The sequence below is a fragment of the Odocoileus virginianus genome, chromosome 33, assembly GCF_023699985.2.
Source record: "Odocoileus virginianus isolate 20LAN1187 ecotype Illinois chromosome 33, Ovbor_1.2, whole genome shotgun sequence".
Taxonomy (NCBI): Eukaryota; Metazoa; Chordata; class Mammalia; order Artiodactyla; family Cervidae; genus Odocoileus; species Odocoileus virginianus.
Window position 1 is genome coordinate 4,445,065 of NC_069706.1, and position 24,491 is coordinate 4,469,555.

The 24,491-nt window shown below is 43.2% G+C and overlaps 1 protein-coding gene and 1 long non-coding RNA gene across 14 annotated transcripts in view; both read left to right on the top strand.

Annotated features, from left to right (window-relative positions):
• Positions 1-12,594, top strand: part of LOC110128570 (uncharacterized) — a 59,713-nt gene extending 47,119 nt beyond the window's left edge. Inside the window, exons 2-3 of the long non-coding RNA XR_011485452.1 lie at positions 3,750-3,812; positions 12,374-12,594. This is a non-coding gene — a long non-coding RNA (uncharacterized lncRNA). The remainder of the gene's footprint in view (positions 1-3,749; positions 3,813-12,373) is intronic.
• RBFOX1 (RNA binding fox-1 homolog 1) overlaps positions 1-24,491 on the top strand; it is a 2,345,672-nt gene that overhangs the window by 374,058 nt on the left and 1,947,123 nt on the right. The window lies entirely within an intron of this gene.

Genomic DNA, 24,491 nt, shown 5'->3' on the forward strand with positions numbered 1-24,491 from the left:
AACTTTAGTAATTATCTTCTGATATTTTCTTTGGGTTTATTTCATCCCCTCCCCACCCCTTGCTATTTTTTTTTTTTTTTAGTTGAAAGCCTGGTTTAGTTAACTACTTTCTTATTGTCTAACACATCCATTTAAGGTTATGCATTTTCCTCTGAGAATAGCTTTGGCTGTATCCTATCACTTTTGCTCTGCAAAAACCTTAACATTCACTTCTACATAGTTTGCAATTTCCACTTTGATTTTCTCTTTAAAAGTATGAGTTTAAATTACCAAGTGGGCATACACACACACACACGTATAGATAGGTAGTCTGGGGGCCAATTTGGGGTTATTTATTTCTAATTTCATAGGATTTATGGAGTTAAAGGTGGTTCATTAACTATCAACTTAAAATCTTGAGACATGTTTTTTTGCAGTCTGGTACATTGTAAATTAGAAGACGGTGGTAGAGATTGAGATGGTTGGGAAGTATCACCAACTCAATGGATGTGAATTTGAGCAATGTCCGGAAGATAGTGAAGGATAGGAAAGCCTGATGTGCTGCAGTCCATTGGGTTGCAAAGAGTTGTACATGACTTAGCGACTCAACAACAACAACAACAACAATGTAGTCGATAATAAAAATATCTACTTAAAGATCATATGTAGCCTGTCTATATTATTTAGATTGATCAGATATTCTAGATTAGTTTCCTGCTTCATCTTTTAATTTATCCTTTTTGGTTGGTGTTTCTGTGAGGATGCTCTTTTAGGATTAGTTTTTCTTCTTGCTTATTTCTACCACCAAGGCAGAAATTCCAAAGTAACAAGAATGAAAAGAAATAACCCCTTCATCACCTCTCTGGATTAGTCAAGGGAATGGGTCTGACAGTGAGACTTTATAATGAGCTGGTCGATGCAGTGAAACTGCCCATGGCGAGGACGTTTCTGCAAAGGCAGAGGATCTGCCTCTGGACTCTTATCAGGGGGTGGCGGTGGTTGCGTTGGTTGGCTTCTTAATGAAGCATTTCTAGAAACGCTGCACTTTGTCCTCTGGGAGGGAAAAAACATTCTAGCAACCACATCATCAACCAGCACGCTTTTAGAAAAGGACTTTTGAAAAGGACTGGGGAAAATATATATATAAAATTAAGGTCATCTCTGAGGTCTTTGGCTGAGCTGAATAAACCTTGAAGCAAAAATCGTATCTTTCTCAGAAGCTTATCGCAGAGCTTTAGAGGTCTGTGAGAAAGAACAGTACTTTGAACAGAAGGCTTGATTGGTAGCATAAAACACTAGAGGTGGTTCTAATAACTGCAGGGGCCACTGGGAAGCACTTCTGGAGGGACTCGTGATACAGTCCTGCACTCCCAGGCATCTCCGCAACCCCTTATCCAGCTGGGAAGCATGAACAGGCTGGATCTAGGTTGGGTCCTTTCTTTCCTCTTCAGACTAAACTGTAGCCTCTGAGGGCTTTGGAGGAAGTGACAGGGAGGTGGGTGTGCATAACTCTTCACTTAACTGAACTCTCTCTCAGAGAGAGTGGCAGCCTCTCTCTCCCACTTTCCACTGTCCTAAAGATGTCACTGTTCTTCCTTTCTGTGTGACAGAGCTTTTGACAGCAGGCTCCACCCTGTCCTCCCTAGCACTTCTGTTTCATATGCCTCTTTTAACACATGAGGTCATGCACTGTTATCTTGGAAATGCATCTACCTGGTCTGAAGTCACTGGACTGGTAGAAGGTGGAGCATACTTTTGACTCCCCTGATATGTTATATACCCCCTGTTTTTTGTTTTGTTTTTTCAAATCTCATTCAGTTGCTCTGCGGCTGGTTGTCCCATGTTTTGAGTAGAGGAATCATTACCATAATTAGATACTGTTGTTAGTATTCTTCAGAGAAACAGAACCAAAAGAATAGGTTATATAGGTGTATAGATACACACACACATACATTTATTACAAAGAGTTGGCTTATACAGTGATGGAGACTCACAAGTCCCAAGAACTGCACTTGACAAGCTGGAGGCCCAGGAGGGTCAAGGAGGTAGAGTTCTAATCCAAGGCTACATGCCTGAGAACCAGGAGAATGGATGGTTTAAGTGCAGGCTGTGTCTGTGTCCAAAGGAGAAGACCAGTGTCCCTGCTGGAAGACATTGAGGCAGAGAGACTAGAAATTCTCCCTCACTCAGCCTTTTTGTTCTATTAGGTCTTCAAGGACTTGGGTGGGGCTTAGGGGAGGGAAGTCTGCTTTACTCAGTCCACTGATTCAGATATTAATCTCCTCTAGAAGCACTTCCATAGACACACCCAGAATAGTATTTAATCAGATATCAGGACACTCTCTTGCCGGGTCACATTGATGCATAAAATTAACCATCACACAGGCTTCCCAATAAAGGACCCACCTGCCAATGCAGGAGACACGAGATGCAAGTTCCGTCCCAGGGTCAGGAAGATCCCCAGGAGGAGGGCATGACAACCCACCCCAGTATTCTTGCCTGGAGAATCTCATGGACAGAGGAGCCTGGCAGGCTACAGTCCATGGGGTCACAAGGAGTCAGACACGACTACAGCAACTTAGCACGCAGGGGACTCTCTTGTCCAGTCATGTTGATGCATAAAATAATATATACAGTTGTGGATATAGTATTCATGCTACATTACAAAATTTAAGTTCAAATGACCCTTCCCCATTCAATCTGAGCACCCATATAAACATCTGGACCAGGCAGCAAGCACGTCTCAACTTAAAACTAAGTGCTACAAAGTGAAATGTTACCATACAAACCTGAACACTCTAGAGGGTAGGGTTTTCCTATTACCCTGATGGAATCTGGGTCCTCTAGTGAAGCCTTGAGGAATCTGTCTCATCCCACTGCTTTCCTTTGTTTTGCTTTCTTCTCAGACAGGCTGTCTCCTCTCAGTGGGATAATGCGCACCAGCAGCTCCAGATTTGAGTTTACACCACCTTTGCCCACCCACCCCCAAGGGGGAGCTAAGTTTCTGCAAAAGCCCCAGGGTGTCTGTCCCTTGGGTTGTCCCGGGTCAGACACCCATCCCTAAACCAGTTCTGTCAGAGGAAGCTGATGGCCTGAGGTCAAGCTGCAGTGGAGGATCATGAGGAAGGGGTGATTCTTGAGTAGAAATGTAGGGTATCAACACTAGAAGTTCAACATAGAATTACCGTATGACCCAGAAATTCCATTCCTAGTTCATAGACCCACACAAAGACTTGTACACAAATGTCCATAGCAACACTACTCACAATAGCCAAAAGGCGGAAATAATAATGTCTATCAATGGATGAATGGATAAATAAATGTGGTATTATCCATACAATGGAATATTATTCAGCTATATAAAGAAATGAAGTACTGATACATGCTGCAAGGTAGATCAACCTTGAAAGCATTCTACTTGAATGAAAGAAGTCAGACAGAAGGTCAAATATCATATGTGCCTGTATCTGTTAGGATAAAGTTCACAGAGGCACAAAGCAGATTTATGATCGCTAGAGGCTAGAGGAGGGGAGGCTGGGTTGGACTTACTGGGTGTGGGGTTTCATTTTGGGGTGTTGAAAATGTTCCGGAACTAGATAGGGGTGATGGCTGCACCACATTGTGAATGTACTAAATGTTACTAATGGTAAGTTTTTTTTGTGTCTTTTGCCACAATAAGAAAATAACTATTAATCCATCTTGAATTAGAAAAACTAGAGGAAGCAAGACAGAAATGCAGAGTGAAATCATGCTATCGCCTGTATCCGCAGGGAACTCATCAAGAGCAAAACCAGCACTAGTAAAACTAGTGATCATGGAGTGAGATATGAAAGGTATGGAAGCATCTGTGTATTCACTTCTGAAGCTGCGAGGTCTAATTTTCACTTGCAAGTTTCTGCTCTTTGATACTGTCCAAGGTGCTGGCCTTCTGAGAAGAGGCAGCTGTCACTGTTTGCAATGTGAGTCCTAGACTCACGCATGTTCCCTTATTTTTTAAATTTAAATACAATTTAACGTCCTGGGCACCTCATAGAGATGTCTTTCTTGTCGGTTCAACCATATGAGTTTATTGAGATCTTATTAGATGCCTGGTACTTTTCTTAGACAGGTTTCCCTGGTGGCTTAGATTGTAAAGAATCCACCTGCCAATCTAGGAGAGCTGAGTTCAATCCCTGGATTGGGAAGATACCTTGGAGAAGGAAATGGCAACCCACTCCATTATTCATGCCTGGAGAATTCCATGGACAGAGGAACCTGGTGGATTATAGTCCATAGGGTCATAAAGAGTCAGACACAACTGAGCAACTAACACCACTACTTTTCTGAGACTTATCTACCACACTTAAGTATATGTTAATGGTAAATCTAACAGCTAAGTTTAACTAGTCCTATGTGTCAGAGTCTCTGCCAAAGTCATTATTTACCTTCTCATTGGATTCTCAGAACAGCTCTCTGAAATAGGTACTGTCAGTAATTTGCATTTTACAGATGAGAAAATTGAGGCTCAGAGAACTTAAGAAAATGGCCCAGCTGCTAGATGGCAGAGGCAGGATTCAAAACACGAAGCCTCCGAACGCCGAAGTCCCAGTTCTGAACCATCCCACATAGTAAACGAGAAGCATCAGCAAATGCCGGGTGTTGTTACCCCCATGCAAACCAGAAAAACATCCATTAGAAAGCACAAATTACACCATCTTCCTCTCTTCTGCAGATCCCCTATTTATAGAGTGCCCAGTGGATGCTATTTCTAACTTAAGCTAGAAGGTTTTCTTTGAAAGTTTCAATCTGCAACTTAAAAGCGAAGCAAGAGAAGAAAAGAGCTGGGAGTGCACTTCACCAAAAGCTGTCCTGAAATCTCAGAGCAAGGACACAGGAGGAGAAAGATTACCATCTTATTAGCGTAGGAGGATAAAGATGATCAGGCAGGGGAGCTCCATTATTTATAGGAATCCAGCTCTTTTCTATACACTTCACTGAGGCATTTGATATATTTGTGCTGGAGATTAACACTGATGTTATTTTCTTTAATGTCTGTTTTTAGTGTATGCAATGCATGTTGGCATTCAGGAAATTCAGCCAGAGGAGAAAAACAATAGTATTAATTAGGAATGTCAGTCATGGGTGTTATGAAATTCAAAACTGCCAAGTTTCTGGAGTATTTAGTGGTAATTATAATAGACTGTGGAGACAAGCTGTTCTCCATTTCCTATACAGAAATGCACAGTTTGATGGGCAAGTGATCAAAGTGCTAATGCAAACCTTTGTGATAGGGGTGCCTCTTTCACCCTGTTATTTTTAGGACTCGAAGCTTTTGCTAATTCAGAGCTGCCCAGAGCGAGGAGACCATCCAGTGGATATAAGACTCCTTGTCTTTTTATAATTTAAAATTACCACTCAATTTTTTCCCACTATATTCATGTAAGCTGGAGTGTGTGTGTTTGGTGGCAGGGGGGTGGCGTGGGGTGGTAAATGATACCACCCACCAGCCTGGCAGAATATTCAAATTTAAATCACAGCCATCGCCTTTTCCCAGGTAAAAGTCATACATATAATCAGTTTTCTCTCAAAGCGATGAATAATAAAAGCCCATGCTGTGTTCTTTGGATAACCCAGTTAAATGGGTAGAGAGATTTGCATTTTTGAGAACTGAAATAAAAGAGGTGCTACTCCTATGAATTTTCTCAGATTTCTAGTTAAAAGTCTATGGGTTTTTAATTTGTTTTGGAATATTCGCATCAGTCTAGATGCTGGGAATGAACCAGGTGGAACCTTAGGGATGTGAATGTTCCATTGTCAGTACCGTAATTCCTTATATCACCTTGGATGAGCCTTAGAATGGCCCTCTGAGGCTATCTGGGCAGATCCCAGCCCAGTTTCTGATGCAAAAACTCAGTTTCAGGGATTATGAAACTTGCCCAAGGGTGATTCAGATGCTAAGTGTCCAGAGGGCTCCTGACTTCCTGCCTGTCATTTTCTGCACCTCACTCTCCTGCTTCCTGCCCTTTCTGGACACCCCACAGGGACTTTGCCCATGCTGTAAGTGATATCTGTTATGCTGAACTTCTTGAGTCTGGCTTTGGGCATATTTCTTTCTTAAAGGACATACACTCCCCTCCAGACCCTAGAAAGGACCCAGCTTACAGGAAAGGGTAAGTGTGCTATGTTACCTACAAGACTGCGTGGTGGTGGTGTTCAGATGCTCAGTCATGTCCAACTCTTTGTGACTCCATGGACTGCAGCACGCCAGGCTTCCCTGTCCTTCATATCTCCTGGAGCTTGCTCAAACTCATGTTGGTGATGCCATCCAACCATCTCATCCTCTGTTGCCCCCTTGTCCTCCTGCCCTCAATCTTTCCCAGCATCAGGGTTCTTTTCCAGTGAATCAACTCTTTGTATCAGATGGCCAAAGTGTTGGAGCTTCAGCTTCAGCATCAGTGCTTCCAATGAATGTGCAGGGTTGACTTCCTTTAGGATTGACAGGTTTGATCTCCTTGCAGTCCAAGGGACTCTCCAGAATCTTTACTTGACTGCTACTTCACCAGATTATTTTTTTAAAAGTCAAACAGGGTGCCAAGAGTAAGTCATATTGTCACAGGAAAGAGCACGGCCATGAAAGAGCCAGAAACATCCATCTCTGAATTTCTTTCTTTTTTTTTTTTTGTAATCACTGCTTCCATTAGCTGGAGATAATGATGTCAAGAGGGGAAAACTCTAGCTGTTTTGAGTTGCCTGTAATTTGTGTGACTTACAGGAAGCCTGGCTAAATTCGGTGGTATCTGATGTTTCTGGACAGATGTTTAAAATAAAGGAGGCATGATAAGAAGTCCTCTGCTATATATGTGTGTCTCCGGGTTTTGTTTTTAATAATTAATAGAAAGGTCCTTCTTTATCCTGAACTTTTTCAGAAATAATTGGGGAACTTGGGGTTGGGCCAGTAATTACAGAGGCAATGTGCTGGTCGTGGACAAGCCTCCATTCCAGGGCTGGTGCTTCGGTGGGTAGAACACCCCCACCCCGACCCTCTCACAGCAGTTTGGAAGAGCATTGAACAGTATCTCTGCATCCCTTGGAAAAGCAGGGCACGTTTTCCTGCTGACACACACAAGCCTTATAATTTAGCATTAGAAAAGAAAAATGGTTTAGAACAAGAAAAATATATTTAGAGCTCATTATTCAAGTAGGAGTCTCAGAGAAGGGGCAAGGATGGAGCCAGTCAACGAGAAACAGCTCATATTACAGGGTCAGAAGGAAGCGGGAGCCTGGCACTCAGAAGCCAGGCAGCAAGGGTGACAGGGTCTCGCTCAAGGTCAGCAGTCAGTAAGGGAAGGTGCAGAAGGCTGCTGTCTGCCTAAGTAAACCCGTCCTGAAGACGCCATCCGGAACTAATCCCTTGCATGTCCCCTCCCCTCCTTGGCTCCCAGAGAAGGTCAGTTCACTGTGAATTTCCACATTCCAGCCCCAACAAGGCCTCTGCTTGGCATCCAAATATCGGTGTCACTGTTATCAAGGCCGGAACTGGTTGTCCCATCAAACGGAAGGGGTCTGTGACGCAGCAGTTCTGACTCAGTGAAGTCACGTCTGCCTTGGGGTGGAAGGCACTCTCCCCGGATGGATGCAATCCCCCCCCCACTTTTGACTTGCATTTCTTCAGTCCTCTGCCCCAACTACCTGCTGTGTCCACCGGCCAGCTACCTGTCTCCACCCATTGTTAACAATTTTTGTTTATTTTTAATTGGAGGATAATTGCTTTGCAGTATTGGTTTGATTTCTGCCATACGTCACCATGGATCAGCCATGGGTGTGCCTATGACCCTCTCTCTTAAGCCTGCCTGCCATCTCCCACCCTTCCCCACCCCCCCCCCACCCCAGGTCGTTACAGAGCCCCAGTTTGAGTTCTGTGCGCCACACAGCAGAGTTCCCCTGGTTATCTATGTTACACATGGTCGTGAATATGCTTGCCCGCTACTCTCTCTATTCGTCTTTTACTCTGGCTTCCACGCCCTAGCTATTGTACATGGTGCTGCAATGAACGTTGGAGTACACATCTTTTGCAGTTTTGGTTTCCTTGTGGTGTATGCCTAGAAGCAGTATTGCTGGGTCATCTGGTGGCCTTATTCCTAGTTTGTTTTTTTTTTTAATTTTTTAATTTTTTTTTTTTCCATTTATTTTTATTAGTTGGAGGCTAATTACTTTACATCATTACAGTAGTTTTTGATATACATTGAAATGAATTAGCCATGGATTTACATGTATTCCCCATCCCAGTCCCCCCTCCCACCTCCCTCTCTACCCGATCCATCTGGGTCATCCCAGTGCACCAGGCCCGAGCACTTGTCTCATGCACCCAACCTGGGCTGGTGATCTGTTTCACCCTAGATAATATACATGTTTCAATGCTGTTCTCTTGAAACATCCCACCCTCGCCTTCTCCCAGAGTCCACAAGTCTGTTCTATACATCTGAGTCTCTTTTTCTGTTTTGCATATAGGGTTATCGTTACCATCTTTCTAAATTCCATATATATGTGTTAGTATACTGTAATGGTCTTGATCTTTCTGGCTTACTTCGCTTTGTATAATGGGCTCCAGTTTCATCCATCTCATTAGAACTTATTCAAATGAATTCTTTTCAATGGCTGAGTAATATTCCATGGTGTATATGTACCACAGCTTCCTCATCCATTCGTCTGCTGATGGGCATCTGGGTTGCTTCCATGTCCTGGCTATTATAAACAGTGCTGCGATGAACATTGGGGTGCACGTGTCTCTTTCAGATCTGGTTTCCTTGGTGTGTATGCCCAGAAGTGGGATTGCTGGGTCATATGGCAGTTCTATTTCCAGCTTTTTAAGAAATCTCCACACTGTTTTCCATAGTGGCTGTACTAATTTGCATTCCCACCAACCTAGTTTTTTTTTCAAGGAATCTCCATACTGTCTTCCACAGTGGCTGTATCAGTTTACACGCCCACCAGCGGTGCACGAGGGTTCCCCTTTCTCCACACCCTCTCCAGCAGTTGCTGTTGCCCACCCACTCTTCTATCTTGCACACAAGGGCAGGGGAGTGAGGAAACCCTGCGGGGCCTCAGTACATCCAGAGGAAGAGGGCAAAGAACTCATGCTTTTGGAAGACCTACTGTGTGCCAGGGACTGTGCTGGTTGCTTTACAAATATTATCCACTGCCATATCATATTTATTCCTTGTGTATTCTTCCTATGTGTAGGGCTGTTCCAGGAGGTGGTTAAGCAGAGGGAGATAAAGCAGTTTTATACCCCATTATCAAGCCTAGGATGGGGGGGCATGTAGTTAAGAAGGAATTGGCTAGCACACCAAGTGTTAAGATGAATAGATGCGCAGGGCATTGTGAACATCTGTAAAAGCAACTGGATTTAACTTGATTTACGGGCCAGAGAAGCTGCTTCTGAGAACCTGATACTTACGCTAAGACTCGGGGGATGAATGTGAGTTTTCCTGTCATGTGGTTTCTACTTTCCTCTAAAATGGATACAATCGTCATGTCTATTATGAGCATTATAATACGTATATGAGTATTAGAGGAGTTGCCCACTACTGTGGGGGAGCAGGTTTAGTGATATGTGGTCCCACAGCCAGGGCCAAGTTCACTAAGATGGACCCAGGCTTGTTCTACTCTGCAGCCCACCTCTCTTCTGCCAGATTCTGCTTCTTCCTGGAGCTTTCACATCACGTGTGGAAAAAACCTTGACAAGGGGATTTAGAAAGCGGAGGTAGAGGGGGCTTTCTGGCAGCGCTCATGTTCTGTTCTGCTTAGAACTAGAAGCACCTCATGGTATGCACGGAACTTAATACAGTGGCAAAACATCATCTCTGAGAAATGTTTGCATACAGCTCCTGGTTGGAGACTTGTGTAAATCTGACTTTGGGGCCAGCCACATCTCCATCCACACAGTGGAAACTGGTTGGCCTGTCCTCAGGTGCTCAGTTGTGTTGGACTCTTGGCAGCCCCATGGACTATAGCCCACCAGGCTTCTCTGCCCATGGAGTTTTTCAGACAGGAATACTGGAATGGGTTGCCATTTCCTACTCCCGACCCAGAGGTCGAACCTGCGTCTCTTGCGTCTCCTGCATGGGCAGGTGGATTCTTTACCACTAGCACCACCTGGGAAGCCCTGAAACTGGCTATACAGATTCAAAGACATATGTGCTGGGCTGTTTCATAGTAGGTATTTGAAAACAGCATGTCTTTGGGTCCTAAGGAAAGAGGAGAAGGATGAACAGTGCATGAGTTTCTCCAAGTTTTTCAGAGGCTTTTTACTACAGAATCATTTCTGGGCTTTGGACTGAACATGTTTGTGCTGGAAAAGAGACAGGCATCTCTTTGGGTTTTCAGCCAGGCAGCCACAGATGTGGACATTAGAGAACTCAGCTCACATGCCCAATGGGAAAAACGACAATGGCTTCCCAAACACAGCTGCCTCCTCCTCAGTTGGACCCAACTTTGCCAGATAGTGGAAACACAGAAAACAAGGCGCGGGAAGAGCAAGCTGTTTATGTTTAAACGTGGCACTCGAACCTCAACACTGATGCCTTCTTGGAAGGCAACTGGGTGTCATCTCAGAGCCCCCGTGGCTGCTGGGCACCGACGATGGATTCTAAGACTGGGATGTGGCCCATCTGTCAGGGAGAGAAGGGTGATTAGTGGCATCTGTTCTCATGTCCTCTCTCCCTGGGGATGGTGTGTGTGGGATTGCTCTGCTCGCCCCCGCCCCTCCACCACATTTCCTCTAGTGGCTCCTGGAAATCACAGACATTCCTTGGAAGTAAAGATGTGGGTAGAGCTCTTGCTGGCCGCAGTTTCAGGAGACTGACCCCCGTTTCTGGGAGCATCATCATCTGAGCATGAAGGCTCCATGGGCTAGTCCTTGTCTACAAAGCAGGCCATGATGGGGATCATTTCAAGGATAAAGAGGTCACACCTTTCTGCCCACCCACCCATCTTTCCACTGAGCCACACATCAATCTGTTCATCTATCTGTCCATCTACCTCTTATTTATTAAAATTGCATTTATTAAACAATTATTGTGTATCTGTCACCATACATTGGGTTGCCCTGTTGGCTCAGCAGTAAAGAATCTGCTTGCAATGCAGGAGATGATCCGTGGGTTTGATCCCTGGGCTGAGAAGATCCCCAGGAGGAAGGCATGGCAATCCATTCCAGTGTTCTTGCCTGGAGAATCCCATGGACAGAGGAGCCTGGCAGGCTACAGTCCATAGGGTTGCAAAGAGTTGGACACAACTGAAGTGACTGAGCATGCACCATATGTTGTATATATTACACATACAATTTAGGGAGATGTTAAAATTTAAGGGGCTTCCCTAACTCAGATGGTAAAGAATTCACCTGCAATGTAGGAGATCTGGGCTCGATCCCCGGGTTGGGAAAATCCCCCGGAGAAGGAAATGCAACCCACTCCAGTATTCTTGCCTGGGAAATCCCATGGACAGAGGAGCCTGGTGGGCTACAGTCCTTGGGAATCACAAAGACTCACACATAACTGAACAACTGAGCACACACACCTAACTGACCTATAGTCTTACTTTAATTTCAGGTGTACATCATGATTCAGTATTTGTATATATTGCAAAATGATCACCATGATAAGTATAAAGTGTCCAGATACTCACTCTTTCTCTCCTCTGGCAGCTTGATGTGGGACTGTGCATACATGCTAAGTTGCTTCAGTCATGTCTGAGTCTTTGCGAGTCATGGATTGCAGCCCGCCAGATGCCTCTGTCTATGAGATTCTCTAGGCACGGATATTGGAGTGAGTTGTCATGCCCGCCTCCAGGTGGTGGTGGTTTAGTCGCTAAGTCATGTCTGACTCTTCTGACACCATGGACTGTAGCCTACCAGTCTCCTCTGTCCAAGGGATTCTCCAAGCAAGAATACTGGAGTGGGTTGCCATTTCCTTCCTTCTTGGTGTGGGTCTGTGAGTGTGGGCCAATCCAGTGCTTCCTCTTGGCTCCGGAGGGAGAGCTCAGAGCCTGTTCTTGCGGCAGACCAGCCAGTCAGCACCCTCTGAAGAGGGGAGTGTGGTTCAAATCAGTCTCTTCTGTGGTCATTCTGGTTGTGGTGGCTGGTTTTATTCTCGTCTCTGTGGCAAGTTGGTTAGCAATCCAGTATCCTTCCCTAGAACTCCTTTCCTGATTAAACATATCCCTGCCAGTTTCTATCACTTATAACCAATAACCCTAATCAACATAGGAAGTGAAGAGGTCTGAGTGTGTGCTGGGGGTGGGTGGAGGGATGAGGATGAGGGAGTCATGTGTTTTTGACATTTGAAGTCAAACAAGCTTAAAGAGAGGGTCTTGTCCATGGTCCTGAATGGTGACCTGGTTAATCATTGCTTTCTTCTAGGTGTTTGAATCCCTACCCCAGGAATCTGTTAACCACCAAATGCGGGTGAAAACCTCAGCCAGCTGTCTTCTCTTCCTCTGCACTTCCTACTGCTTATTTCGTTTGGATATATACAGCATGGAGTTTATCTACGTTTGTGTTCTCAGAGGAAGGTGGTGACAAGATGTGCAGGGTGGTGGTCATTAATATCTACTTTGGGTCAGCCCCCTGTTCCAGGACAATTAAATCTGCTTCTCAAAACTCTTTCTCTTCCCGTCCTTATTTTCAAACCCAGCTCACGAGTAAGGGTGGACAGATTCCTGGGAAAGAGCGATGGCTTAATTAATGGTAATGCGAAGGATGTAGGTGCCTCAGTGATTGGGGCTGTGTGAATGCAGAATTGGATGGAAGGCTGAGATGCAAAATGGGATAATTGAACTGTTAGCTGAACTGGAATTTAGCAGTTAATCACTTTTATGGAACCTGCATCTCAATTCATTACTCCATTTATGCCTTGTTGCAGTACAGAGCCGTTCAGCTAATTGGTAAACAGGAGCTAAGCAGTGGAGCCCAGAAAGGGCAAGGCCATCAGAGGTGCCATGATATTTTCTGTAAGTGCGTATCTCCATCCCATCCAGCCAGGAATTGCCTGTCAGCCTGGGTTCAGGTAGGCACTAATAGTGAATAGCGCACTGTAGTGAAGTCATGTTCGTACATCCCAAACAGAACTGCTGATCATCAATTCTGTCTCCTGAAGTCCTTTATCCACTTAATACCTGGTAATGAACTTTTTAGTATGGTGTTGAAGGTAATGGCTTTTGGGAAGAGCATTCCAAATTAGTGATAGGACTGTACATAGATTCCCTGTGTACCACCGGAGAAACCAGTCTCCCCTTGGAACCTCTGTTTCAGTTGCACCTACCTCAGGTGTGCTCTGGTGAGGCCTCAATGGGGCACCTTTCATAATGAGAGCAACGTGTCTGTGATGGCGCCTGGCATAAAGTGTATGTGTTCAGTCAATGCTAGCTGTCACTGTTATCTATCACCTAGAAATCCTTTTTTGCTTGTTTATTTGTTTTAAGAAAAGGAGGAGTCAGGAAATAATCTCTCTCATATGTTTATTGAATCAAAGACAGAAAGCAAAGGGGGAATTAGAGTAAATAGCTGATTGATTTAGCAGAAGTTTATCAACAGGGACTTCAACAAAAAGGATGGGCCTTTTAAGGGACTGACTAGGAACAAAATCAAGTGTAAGGGCATGAAGCTTGGATTGGAGGTGTGGATACAGGACATCATCAATAAACCTTTCGTTATTCTGAGGGGCAGTCTTAATGAAAACAGGGCCTTAGTCTCCTGAAGATCTGCTCACTTTGTTTGATGGAGGAATAAAGAGGCCACATTTGAAAATAAAATCTTCATTTTGACACTAAGACTGTTATACCCCAATATCTTAGTGAACTTTCTCTTCCTATTTAATTTCAGAATTCTCAGCCCCCCTCCCACCCAGTGTGTCTCTCTCCTAGAATGTAGACTTGAAACCATGGGGGCTAAGTTACACACGGATCTAAGAGAAGGACTCAACTGTGTACTTGAAATTGCCTGTAATGACGAAAGCTTTCACATTGAGTCAGGCTATAGGTTGCTGATTGCCTTGTAAACACATTTCTATTACGTCCCAGCAGGAAGGTCTGCTGGAGGCACGCAGTTGACAGCCAAGAGTGTAGGTGGTAGGAGTCCCAGCAGGGGGAATGAGGGAGAAGGTGTTGAGAAGGAAGGAACTATCTGAAGTCACAACCTTGAGGAGCTATCAGAAGCATTGGACTCTTGTGAAAACATTTTTGGACTTGGAAGATGCTTATATGAAGATGGCTCACCATTCATTCCCACATTCACCAAGTGTTTGTTGAGAACCTGCTATATTCCAGTCATAGTTCTAAATGCTTGATATGACTAATAGACAAGGTCCCTCCCTGTAGGGCTTGCATTTGTAAGGGTAATTAGATTATACAATTAGCAACCATAAGCAAGATAAACTTGAAATGTCATAATGTCGCTGACCTGTGGCGCTACAGAAGACCCTTGAGAGTCCCTTGGACAGCAAGGAGATCAAACCAGTCAATCCAAAATGAAATCACCCCTGAATATTCCTTGGAAGGACTGATGCTGAAGGTGGAGCTCCAATACTTTGGCCACCTGATGCGAAGAGCTGATTCATTGAAAAAGACCCCAGTGCTGGGGAAGATTGAAGGCAGGAGGAGAAGGGGGCGATAGAGGATGAAATGGTTGGATAGCATCACTGGCTCAATGGACAAGAGTTTAAACAAACTCTGGGCGATAGTGAAGGACAGAGAAACCTGAAATGCTGCAGTACATAGGGTCACAAAGAGTCAGACATGATTTAGTGACTAAAAAGCAACAACAAAAGGCTCTGAGGCAAAGAAATAGGGTAAAGCAATGTTTCTAGGGAGGACCTCTTAGATAAGGTGGCCAGGAAAGAGAGACCTTTCTGGGGGAAACAAAAGATTTTATCTGAGACCTGTAGGATTGAAAAGATCCAGTCATGCTAAGAGCAGTGAGGAGGGGGGATGTTTCAGGCAGTGCTATGGCATGTGCAAAGACCCTGAGGTGGAAATAAGCCCAAAGTGTATGCAGAATATATAGAAAGATTCATCCAGCTGAAGAAGAGTTGAGTGCTCTGAGATGAGTCTGGAGGAGGTATAACTTTAAAGGCCATGGTAAGGAGGTTGAATATCTTCCTGTGTGCATTGGGAAGCACTCACACATCTTACCCTTGTTGAAATGCATGAGCACTGGGTCTAGAGGGCTGTGATGCATGCACTCATGTAGGACACAACCATAGTTTGATTTCAGATGACTGTTTCATGTCAGGCACTGGGGTATGCAACACTGAAAGCTATTAATGTAAATTAATGATTGCTCCTGCTGGCTTTGTTACAGTTTACTCCAATGAAGGATTAATAAATGTGTCATGCCTTGCAAATTTGCACCCATTAAAAACCTTACCATCATGGGGGCACCACTGATCCTCTTTGGGAGGGGTCTAAGAATAAAAAGGAACACCATGCTGCTGTCACAAGTAGTATTCAATATAAACTGGTTAAAATGAGGTCATTGATGGGAAAGCACTTTGAAAAGACACTGTAATTATGAGGCAGTGCTTGAGATAAGCATGACATTCACAGTCTAGGTACTTCTGACACATACTTGCAGTGGAAGAGATTACCATTTGTTAATCCATGACTCATGCCAGGAGCTCTCTTAAATGTAATTACTTTTCATCCTCATAACCATGGGAGGTAGGTATTATCCCCATTTTACAGATCATGCAACTGAGTTTCATAATAGAGAAATAATTGCCCCAGAATCTCACAGTTAGGGACAGGAAGAGCTCAAGTTTTTATCCAAGATTGTCTGACTCTAATAACACTGCATTGAAAGAGAGGTATCTAAATCCTCAGCGGCCACACACTGAGTTGATGGAAGCGTTTGAGAGGTCCTTGAATTTTGCTCACCAGAACTGACAACCAGCTATGTGAACTATATTACTGCTCCTTCTTTAAAAGTGAGAACTCCACATTTCAAAGACTGGTTGCAGTAAAACGTCAGGTGAAACGCAGAGCCTTGTAACTCATGGAGGTGGGTATGAGTTCTGGCTCTGCTTCTTGCTTGAAGTCTGTGGACAAATTATTTAACCTCTTTGGGACTCTGCTCATTCATTATAAAATGGGAATAGTAAGAGCACCTATCTCTTAGGGATGTTGTAAGGATTTACTGAGATAAGGCATGGAAATTGCTTAGCACCATGCCTGGTGTATAATAAGCTCTTACTAAAAGCTACCTATTATTTTTCCCTTCCCATAGAGATTTGAACAATATAATATAAAGAAAGTAAAATTTATTGTTGCAATGGCCATATTAACAGCCACCATTTTATTGGAAGAACAGACAAGGCAATGATTTTTTTGATTTTGCTGAAGTGTGGAAAAAATTCCTGAAGTCTCAGATTCTTTGAACCTGAGTTTTTCAGCCTTGGATGCAAAACTGAATCACTTGGGGGAGATTTTGATAAATACTAGGAGTCCCTCTTGAGATATTCTGAGTTGGTTGCTCTGGGGTGGAGCCTGAGTGCTGACATCTTCTAAAGCATCCTGGGTTGAGAAGTTGAGAACCACTGCTTTCTAATGACTGTAGAGTCTAGAGGTCATGGGGTGACTTCCCTCTGCTTTGCCAGACTTGACTTAGTTGGGACAGATGGGTGACACCACTGTAATGTTATATCTCCCTCGTGGCAATGGTTCTTCTCTCTGTTACAGCCACTTACTCTGTGTGTGCGTGTCTGTGTGTGTGTGTGTGTGTGTGCCTGTGCCTGCCTGTCTGCCACTCTTCCAGGGCTAGCCTCATGCAAGCATAGATTTCTCTAGGTTCTCTCAAAGCCTTCCAAGGAAGGAAACCTGTTTATAAAAATGACCCCACTACTTAGTGACTCCTGGGTGTGTTTTAAATGGGATGCAGAGTTGGGTGTGATTCAGCCTTTTCAATCAGCTTCTCCCTCAGCAGGGAGCCACTGAAGTCATCCAATTATCCTTCAGAAACATCACTTCACACCTATAATGAAGTGTATCAGAATGAAGTCTTGCCTGGTATACCTGGGTCCTGTCCTGGGTTGTTTATATTTATTTACATTTTCAGCTTGCTCAGGAGTATTTGGTTCCCTGGGTTGCGATTCAAATGAGCCTTTAAATATTTTTATGTGATGCTGCTGAGTTTGAGTTCTAGGCATCAGGGAGCGCCAAAGCGCAGGGCAGCAGCGATTTATGTGGTTTCCCAGATACAGATAGACCGAGGCATTAAGGACCGGGGGTGGGCAGCCAGCCTGTGCTTGGCTTCATTATGATCCAGCATAAAGTACGTGTGATAGAGGCAGGAGTGGTTCTCCTCCCAGCCAAGATGAATTGGTCTCATAAGCAGACATGGAGACATGAGGAGACACGTATGTGTGGGGGATGGTGTGCCTTCAGCAAGATCAGCAGCAATTGGAACCACGTAAGTTGGATAACTATACTCTGCAGCGCCAGGAGGCAGGTATCGCCAACCTATTAAGGACGTCATTGGCGTTTTGATTGGACATCCAGAAATTGATGCACTGCCTTTGGTTCTATTATGCTTTCAAACTTTAATTAAGTTTATACCTCTCCCACCTGGACCTCATAAATAGTTAGCCTCCGAGTAAGTCATTTGTCATGGAGGGGCTCTTATGAGTAGATTCATCTTCTAAACAACATTATTATTGCCTGAAGTCTTGCCTTAAATCCATCAACTCAATACAGGCTTCATTGCCTTACTCGATTTTGACATATTATCCCATGGGGTTGTTTTCTGATGGGCAAGTGGCTAATTCATTACATTATCACAAGGTGGGAGAATGCAGATACATTATTAGCTTTTTAAGTGATGTGACTGGTGATTAAAGAGAATTAAATTGAACTTCAGTTTTTTTTTTTTCTTTTTTATATAAGTTAATCTATTTGCTTTTGTGAAAGGTCAACCTCTTGGACCAAACTGAGGCCATCTCAGCTTAAATCTAAAGACACCCCTGTTGAGGGTTGTGGGGAGTTGTCTTCCTCAGGGGCTGATGGGACTGTATATTGGCATGACTTCTGAGGAACAAATTGACAGAACCCACAAGTTTGAAATTGCGTCTTCCTAGGACAGAGAAAGGCCACTTTAATCATGTGCCTTGGACAAACTTTTACATGTGTGCAGAGACATGTATACAAGCATGTTCACTGCCGCCACATTTGTTACAGCAGACATTTGTAAATAACATAAATGCCCATGAGTGGAGGCAGGGATAAGCGGAATGTGTGTTTTTACATGATAAACTATTTGCATCAGTTGGGAATACATGTAGTTCTTCTTTCAATGTGATGCTGCAGCTGATTCCTTGCATCAGTACAAACAGGCTCAGATACAACATGCAGAGCAATGTTGTGGGTAGGAAAACACATCACCTGGGGAACACACACTGAACTCTTGCCAATGGCTATCTGGGAGGGGGGCTTTGGGTGAGGGGAATGGGCCTGGCTCCATGGTGTCAGCATTATCTGTAATGTTCGTTTGTTTTAAAGAATGGAAATAAGTATGGCAAAATAAATAAATGTATATTTTAAGGTGGTAGGAATATGAGTGTTCTCTCTCTCTCTCTGGTTTTTTTTTTTTTTTTTTTTTTTTTGGTCCCTTTTATTATTTTTTAAAGCTCTCAAAGGAGGATAAGAGGAAGAAAGGGGAAGTTCAGTCAGAGACAAACCTGGGGTCTGCCATGAAGAATTGTCTTCTTCACCCCCAAGGAAGAAATCTAGCTTTGCCTATGCAAGAAGCTATTGAGGGATTTCTGCTCATCAGTTGGGTCTCCTTTCTTCACTTCCGATTATTCACTAAGGAATTTGGTCTTTGTATTTGACTTAATCTCTGCCCTAGGGGCCATAGAAGTCAACTTTTCTCTGTGTTTGGATTTGCCAAAACACCCCATTCCAACTCCTTGGCACTTACGTTGCTACATGAGAAGACTCATTGCTTTTGATGAAAATGATATCTGTGACAATAGGAGGAAAATTACACGTCAGTTTAAGGTAGCACCCCAGTCCCTGTTCATTAAACTCCTGGGACTTCTCCGCCGGCTTCTTCTACCACCAGTGGCTCACAGTCATCCTGGCACAGACATCTGATTCCCAATATTTGGCCAAGAAAGGGAAAGAAGAGGCTTATTTCTTCTGATTAGATGACATGAAGATTTCAGTCCCCAGTGTCAGAAGTTCCAGCCAGTATTGTTTTTGGTACCTGGACAGTTACTCAGCATTTACTCGGGTCGTGATTGTATCTTCAATCACAGGCATGAAAATAAGGGGGTAGTGAAGCCAGTATTGGACTCCCAGCTGCAGGACAAGGTGGGGCTGGCTGCTGCCACCTTTGCAACTTTCATGGATGTCACGAGTGGGATGGGAACTAGGGAGGTAGATTGACTGAGAATGCATGAGGCTTCTAAGAGAACAATCCAACCTCCCAGTGCTCTTCTGTTTTCTCTTTGCCTTGGAACCAGTGTGGTTCAGTTGCTCAGTTGTGTCCGACTCTTTGCGACCCCATGGATTGCAGCACACCAGGCTCCTCTGTCCTCCGCTATCTCCCAGAGTTTGCTCAAATTCATGTCCATTGAGTTGGTGATGCCATCCAACCATCTCATCCTTTGCTGCTCCCTTCTCCTCCTGCCCTCAATCTTTCCCAGCATCAGGGTCTTTTCCAGTGAGTCAGCTCTTCGCATCAGGTGGCCAAAGTATTGGCGATTCAGCTTCTGCATCAGTCCTTTCAATGAATATTCAGAGTTGATTTCCTTTAGGATTGATTGGTGTGATCTCCTTCTTTGACACTTGGAGCAGTATTCTGAAGTTATTTTCTTGACTGTCATCTAACTTTGAAGTTAGATGTTCATAATGTATTAATTCAACTGATATTTATTGATTACTAACCACTTGGTAGACTTTGAGCTTATTACTTAGGAAAAAATGGTTCAAAGAAAGACTTGTACCCTCAAGATACTCCCAATATAGTAGGACAGAGAGACAATTAAGGTTGAGTGTAACACATGTTTAATAAGCATTGAACATGTGCAACAGTCCCAGACTGCAGACTACGGTGCCTTCGTGAAACTTAAGGCACTTCAGGGTCATGGGGTGTGGACTGGGAAGGAGAGGAATGTAGAATAAACTGCCTACAACTCCCTTCTCACTAATTAGTGGCTGTATGACCTTGGGACAATCATTTAACTTAGCTCTCTCCTCTGTAAGTGGGGTAATAACCTCTTAAGGCTAGACTGAGTATTAAATGAGGCAGCAAAGATAAAGAGCCATTTTGGAAGCTATGTTCAGATGCTTTGATACCATTACACAGAGTAGGTAAATGGTTAACATAAAAGTTATCCTACAGTTTATGTCTAGGGCATTGACTTCCCTGAAAGACATGTTAGAGGAAGTTATTGTGATGTCAGCCTCAAATTAGCACCTTCCCTGGGAAGACTGGCTACCCAAGTTTGCCTGGTTCTGCTTCAGTTTTAGCACAGAGAATTCCAAATCTGTGGACCTACCCTCACCCCCACCTCCCCGAGTCCCGGGCAGGTTGGGACAGCTGGTCACCCTGATCTCCACTCCTGGCTCTGCTGTCGGAATCCAAACATGTGGTTCCTATCGTCTCAATAATGAGTGCACATTTTATATTTTAGATAATTAACTCAGATTATGGTTGTCGCCTCTACCCACCATCTTCAGAGAGAAAGCTCTCTCTGTGCAGTTAAGGAAATGGACAGAGTGCGTAATGGTTTTATTTTGTTTTTACCCAAACTCATAGTTGAAGCATTTCTTCTATTTCTTTGCAAGAGTTCAAGTTTTAGTAAAAAAAAAAAAAACACAAAAACAACAAAAACCAACGTATATGTACTTTGAGAAATCAATACAAGATTTGATCCAACCAGGTCAAGCTCTCCAGCTGACCTGATCTTAATGCATTGTGAAAGTATTTCTATTTGTCAAACTCTTATAAGTCTAAGCAAAACCTGCAAGAAACGGTGTTTAGGTATGAAATAAATGGAGCTTAGAAGGCTAAATTTAGATAACACCTGAGTTGCTCTGCTGCTGAGTAGAATTTAATAGAGGTGCATCTCTGCAATCTTTATATGTGTCTGGCATGACAATTTATTTTGTTTGTCAGAAACGAATACTTAAGGGGGTAAAAAAAGAGCTTTTTGAATTGCAACAGGAATTTCATATCAACGAGGGCCATTTTGATTTAAAGGCTACTCATTTTCCAGAGCAGGGGATAATTTACGGTTGGTGCAAGCCTGCTGCCCCTGCTTGGCCAGGCAGAAGTCTGGAATACATTTTGGCCTCTTAAAACATGTATTCCCAGTTTGTGAAAATAGAGGAGGTATGTCCAAGATGCCTGAGGATAGCTCTTTCCTCTTTAGCTCTGAGATGCTGTGATTGGACTGGTCCAACCATGAACTAGGTGGCGAGTGGCTTGAACTGGTCTCTATGGGTTATACTAGAGAGAAAGCCATTACCTACCCAGTGAGACATGTTGGGCTACAAAATGCCCATCTCTCGGGACTCAGACAAATCAGCATACAGCCCTACAAATACTGTCATCAGTAGGTCAGTACCTACCAAAAAATGTTGTGAGAATTGGATAATATAATAAATATAACCTCCTTGACACATGAAGAAGACACTTAGTAAATACAACCATCTTCACTATCATTATTAATTTGCTTTTTTAAAAAAGGGGAACCATTCTTTTTTTTTCTTATTCTTTTTTAATTTTTAAAAAATATTTATTTATTTTCATTTATTTTTATTAGTTGGAGGCTAATTACTTCACTACATTTCAGTGGGTTTTGTCATACATTGACATGAACTAGCCATGGAGTTACGTGTATTCCCCATTCCGATCCCCCCTTCCACCTCCCTCTCCAAAAAATATTTATTTATTTGGCTGTGCCGGATCTTAGTTGAAGCATGCAGAGTCTTTAGTTGTGGCTTGTGAACTCTTAGTTGCGGCATATGGGGTCTAGTTCCCTGACCAGGGATCGAACCCAGGCTCCCTGCATTGGGAGTGCTAAGTCTGAGCCACTGGGCCACCAGGGAAGTCCTTAATTTGATTTTATTTTTTGACTTCTCCCATTAGACTTTGATGTATTTGAAGGTAGTTTCTTGATTTTACTTTCCCCTGTATCTTAAAAGCTTAGCAGAAAGCCTAGTACACAATTAACATTAAATAAATGTATTTTGAATGAATGGATAGATAAAGAAGACTGATTTTTTTAGGAGTGACCTCTTTCTCTGAGAAGTCACGTTCTCTTGAACTGACAGCAGACCCTGACAATGTGCGCTTCTGATTTTGCATGCCTAGTATTTATCTGCCTTTACTGCAATGGCACCTGGATTTTGCTTTAGGAAATTATTGGCTTGGCCAAAGAGTTCATTGGGGTTTTTTGTAAGATGTTACAGAAGATGTTATGTAAGATGTTCCCAGTAGGTGGCAGTTTTACAGGAGACTGTCAAGTAGCCCCATATTTCTAAAGAAGAGAGGCAGGGACTGACACAGGTCAGTCTTATTCTTTGTCCCAGAATCAAATCTTGAGTGGGGTGACACAGAGATGGAAAATAGAGACTTGCTCACCCTGACTGTAACTTTCAGAGGCTGCCACTGCCTGGATTCCCAGAGCTGGCTTTTAAGCTTTTCATTCGTTTCTCTGAGCTTCCCAATAACCTTCTAAAAAATTATCTGTTTGGCGTGATCTCCATAGTTAGTTTCTGTTGCCCACAGCCAAAGAACCCTGAGTGATAAAAGAAGATTGGGATATAGACGATGAAGCAGAAGCCCTGCCTGTAGCACATAGGCTCTGGGAAGGTGGTCCCTTCATGATCTGAGTTGGTAGGAGATGCATCAGGGGGGCTGGGCTGGTCTGGGCAGTTGGTAGACCAGTTCTCTCCTAGGGGACATTCACAATTGGAATGGTTCTGCTGAAGTCTGAGGCCAGCTGAGCAGACTGTGGTCATAGGAACATTGATTTGTCTCTCTAAAGAAGAAAACATGCTTTAGCAAATTTGAAAGGTAATCAGTAGATGGCAGAATGTTATGTAATGCTCTCCATTGGTGTTAGATCGAGTTTTAGTTCTTTGTAGCTGGTGAAATGAAAGTGATCGCATCATCAGAAATTTTTTTCAACAAGACTGCTACGTATTTGTATGTTAATATGCGAAGGGCTCCCAGTCCCATATGTGGTTGGGTTCACGCAGCAAGGCACTTACAATTGGGGCTCTGGCCTGCTTGGGGTCCCCTGGGACTGAAGTTTCCAGGCTGGAATTGGGGTGTTCCTTATTGGATATACTGGCATTGGATAGAATTTTCTATCAATTCAACCACCATTTATGGTATGCCCTCATGCAGTGTACTATATAGGTGAAGACTTTGGGTGAATAGAAGGTGTGATGGAAGGACTCGAACATAGTGTAGACATTTCATGCCTCTGTACAATCCCTTCCCTTGAGTTTGGGTAGGACCTGTGACTTAATTCCAACTGATAAATTGAAACAAAGGTAATGCAATGAAATGTCACTTCCTTGATTAAATTTATGCATATGCACAGTATGTATTGAGTTGGCCAAAATGTTCATTTGGGTTTTTCTATAAGATGTTATATATTTATATATATATGCACACACATGTATATACAATATTTATTCTTATATATGTAGATATCATAAGTATATATTATATATACTGCTTATACTATTATAATATATGTAGTATATACATACATACTTATAAGTATATATACTCACAATACTATAATTATATAATACTTATATATTATAAATATATATAACAAGAAATACATCTGCATATATACAGATATATGTATGCATATATACATTTGATTATCATTATTTATAAAATAGTTACACTCTATAAAGGTGTTGTAAGTTATAGATAATGTAAATATGGGGATATATGCACATAAATGCATATACATACATGTATATGTACATATTTCCCCTAGGACCAAAGGAGCTGTGGTTCAGTAGTCACTACTTTAGTATTCCCAGTGAACATTTGTGTATTATACATTTGTCTCACATAGATTATAATCATAAGCCCTGGAAACAGCTTATCTTGGTAGATTCTGTTTTCTTTATTTTGCCAAAGAGAGAATGGGGTTCAGAAGTGCTGAGTGAGTTGTCTTAGGCCATCATATACCAGGCGCCAAAGTTGGGATTTAGCCCCAAATCCCATCTGTGCTGTGCTGTGCTTAGTCGCTCAGTCATGTCCTACTCTTTGCTACCTGGCCTCAAAGCTGGAGCTTTTTTCCACTGCTTTTTTTTTTTTTTTTAATATTTGTTCATTTATGTGGCTGAGCCGGCTCTTAGCTGTGGCATGCAGGATCTTCCGCTGTGGCACATGGACACTCTAGTTTTGGCTCAGAGGCTTAGTAGTTACGGCATGCAGGCTTAGTTACTCCGAGGCATGTGGAATCTTAGTTCCCTGACCAGGAACCAAACTTACGTCCCCT